The 3,815-nt window shown below is 36.9% G+C and overlaps 1 pseudogene; it reads left to right on the plus strand.

The window, feature by feature from the left end:
- The first annotated feature begins 1,220 nt into the window (after window positions 1-1,220).
- On the plus strand, window positions 1,221-2,607 carry LOC111516005 (serine/threonine-protein kinase MARK1 pseudogene; annotated as a pseudogene).
- Window positions 2,608-3,815: the final 1,208 nt, after the last annotated feature.

Below are 3,815 nucleotides of genomic sequence, written 5' to 3' on the forward strand. Positions count from 1 at the left end.
TGTGATATAAGTTATTATCGATAAGTAATTATCGATCATTCATACAGAGAAGATGTACGTTTCCATTTAAAATTATTTATTCAGATGAAACCCAATTCACCAATTTGGGTATGTTCAATAGGAATAATAAAAGGTACTGGTCTCGAACACATTTACATCTGACGCAACAAGGAAATTTTCAAGAGCAATTTGGTTTCAATTGCTGGATGGTTATTATCGGAGGAGGTTATTTTCGACGGAAAACTGACTGCGGAAAGATATATGCAGTTCCTCAGAAATCAAATTATTGATTTCATTGAAGACTTGCCACTGGCTAACCAAGTTGATATCTATTTTCAACAAGATGGAGCGCCACCTCACAATTCTCAAGTCAAAAGAAAACATCTGAATGACCCCTTCCCAGAAAAGTGGATTGGCACTTATGAACCTATTCAGTGGCCTGCAAAGTACATTCTTGAGTTGTCATATTTTTATATAAATGTATTATTTCTTTTTCATATTCTAATAGATCACCAGATCTTACATTGATATATTTTTTTTCTCTTGGGAATAATTAAAAATCAGGTTTACAATACAACATCAGCTACTCATAAAGAACTACAGCCATAAAGTTAAGGTAGAATTCCATGACATCACTGAGGAACCGCCAATCAATGTGATGTGCGCAACAATTGAAAAGTTGAACTTTGCTGTGTGCACACTCTTGTCCCCGATTTTCGTTCGAAGTCTAATATTGCCAATCAGCATCATTGCATTGTTGCTAATTGCCGTATATCATAACTATATTCAGGTAAATGAACTTTAACTAGATAGATTATTACAGTGGAGTGTACCGAGGCTATAAATTTGGAAAAAGAAAAGTTTTCAGAAATTAGTATTTTTGACTATTTGGCTTTCAACAATCTTTCAATATGATACCCAATTAGAAATAGAAATTAGAATGGAATGTTCATCAAAACCAATGATATACTTGTTACCAAATCTTGATAAACTGATTGGAGAATGGTTGAAACTATTAACCTGATGTGCGCAGGTACCTGAGTTACCTCAGGTACCTGAACAGGTAACTCAAGTAGTATTTAAGTCTTCGCTCCGCAGAAAATATTTAATTTAGATTCCTTCTTTTGCTATTACGTACCAGTGTACAATTTTTGCGAAAGAACGCATCTTTACTTAGAGCCACAAAACAAATCGAAATATTTGGAGCAGATATCCGTGCAATGGTATTGACTAAGAACAGGCCAGCATCTACAAGGACAATTCTGCGACAGGAGGCAAAGGAATCAACAATTGGTGAATACAAGTTAGTGAAAACTATCGGAAAAGGAAAATTCGCGAAAGTCAAGCTAGCCAAGCATGAATCCACCGGTGAAGAGGTTGCCATCAAGATCATCGACAAAACTCAACTCAAGCCCCGGTCGTTACATAAATTGTACAGAGAAACGAAAATAATGAAAATGTTAGACCATCCAAACATAGTGAAATTGTTTCAAGTTATAGAAACGAGAAATACCCTTTACCTGGTCATGGAATATGCATCAGGGGGAGACATGTGTGATTATCTGGCCCGCAACGGTAGCATGAAAGAAGATGAAGCCAGGGCGAAATTCAGGCAGCTTGTTTCTGCGGTGCAGTACTGTCACCAGAAGGGACTCGTTCACAGAGACCTAAAGACCAATAACGTACTGCTGGATAGGAAAATGAACATTAAACTTGCGGATTTTGGATTATCAAATGAATTCACCCCCGGGAATATATTGGAAACATTTTGTGGGACTTTACATTATGCAGCACCTGAGATATATCTGAAGAAGAAATACGATGGGCCTGGAATAGATATTTGGTCTTTAGGCGTTATATTATACATGTTGGTGTCGAACACTTTACCGTTTGCCAGTTCGATATTTTCAAATCTTAGAGAGCAAGTAGTTCATGGCGTCTACCAAATTCCTTCTTGTATGACAGCAGAATGTGCAAATCTCGTGAAGAAGATTTTGGTGACGGATCCCACAAAGAGGGCAAACTTAGATACCATCATGAAAGATGGATGGATGAACCACGGAACTGGAAATGATGCAATTGAATCCCATTTGGAGCCCGGCCACTCCCTCATCTCACAGAAATATGACGATGCGTTTGCTGCGTATCTGCTGTTGGACAGAAACATCCCAGACTTGAAAACTGATGGAATTCGAAGTGAAAGCAGATTATCGCTGAGGGGTGTAACGGACCAACAACGAGTTGTTTCTCAATATCCGTCAATATCGAGACTGAACAGGAGAGTTTTAAGCGGTGGTTGCCCCATAGGAGAATCTATGAGGTTGGGGCCCCGACATCAAGTGCCCGTTATTCCAAGTAAAAGTATCCAGCAGGGAATCAAACGGAAAAATATCAGTATGGCTTCTTTTGAAGAAAATAGCTTCAGACTCAATGCTGAACTAGACAGAGCTCGACGAAAACCAGCGGGATGGAAAAAAAGGCGATGTTCATAACAATTACCAATTGATTCATCATAGTATCTCTTGCATTACTCAGGTACCCTGGACAAATAGATGGATTGACCATTTTGCGATTGACAACGTATTTATTTTGTTGAGGTTCATATCAATATAGGATAGCAAGAATAAGGTTTGTTCAATTTCTACTAATCTCAGCATGATAATGACATATTTATTGAATATAGTAACTAAATTGAATGATCTTTCTATTTTGTATATATAGGTGACGAATGTTTCCTGGCTGCTGATTGTTTTTCCACTCATCCACAACATATCTGGCTTGAAAACTGATGGAATTCAATGTGAAAGTAAATTATCGCTGAGGAGTGTATCGGACCAACAACGAGTCTGAACAGGACAGTTTTAAGCAGTGGTTGTCACATAGGAGACTCTATAAGGATGGGACCCCAGCGTCAAGTGCCCGTTATTCCAAGTAACAATATCCAGCAGGCAATCAGTATGGCTTCTTTCGAAGCCATACTCAATGCTGAACTAGACAGAGCTCGACGAAAACCAGCTGTGGATGGAAAAGAAGACGATGTTTGTACAATTACCAATTGATTCGTCATAGTATCTCTTGCATTACTCAGGTACACTGGACAAATAGATGGATTGACCATTATGCGATTGACGACATATTTATTTTGTAGAGATTCATATCAAATATAGGATAGCGAGAATAAGGTTTGTTTAATTTCTAGTAACCTTTGTATGATAAGGACATATTCATTGAATGTAGTAAATGAAATTGAATGCTCTTTCTATTTTGTGTATAAAGGTGAAGAAGAATGTTTCATGTCCACAATAAAGTGTCTATGTTCGTATACCTGTGCAGGTTCTTGTCCTGAGTCGTTTTGAACCTAATTGGTTAATGATGATAGTACTTAGCGTATTCATTATTTCTATTATATTATATTTATCAATGATTATAATAACTTCATTTGTTTGAAGGTGGTTGACAATGTTTCGTGGTGCATATGGTGTCTAATATGATAAAAAACATTTGAAATCTCTGAAAAATTATATTAACCAAACAAGAACTGACATTTTAATGAAACGAGCAATCAAAAATCAAAACAAACTGAACTATCAACACGAGATGAGATTTATTATCAAGAAATGAAAATTGAAAACTAAAGGGTTCCAAGCCAAGTTACTTCACCTAAAGAAAGTATTCATCGACGTAACCTTCATGAAGTCTCTGTAATGGCATTATGTAGAATGAAGTAAGTGAATATTAATCCAAAATCTTTATTTTATGTCTCGAAACCTCTGTTCAGAACGTGCTACTTACTGATATCTATGTGGGAACGTATA

This window comes from Leptinotarsa decemlineata, unplaced genomic scaffold (assembly GCF_025532065.1).
Source record: "Leptinotarsa decemlineata unplaced genomic scaffold, Ldec_3_MD MMD2_tig00001973_RagTag_RagTag, whole genome shotgun sequence".
NCBI lineage: Eukaryota > Metazoa > Arthropoda > Insecta > Coleoptera > Chrysomelidae > Leptinotarsa > Leptinotarsa decemlineata.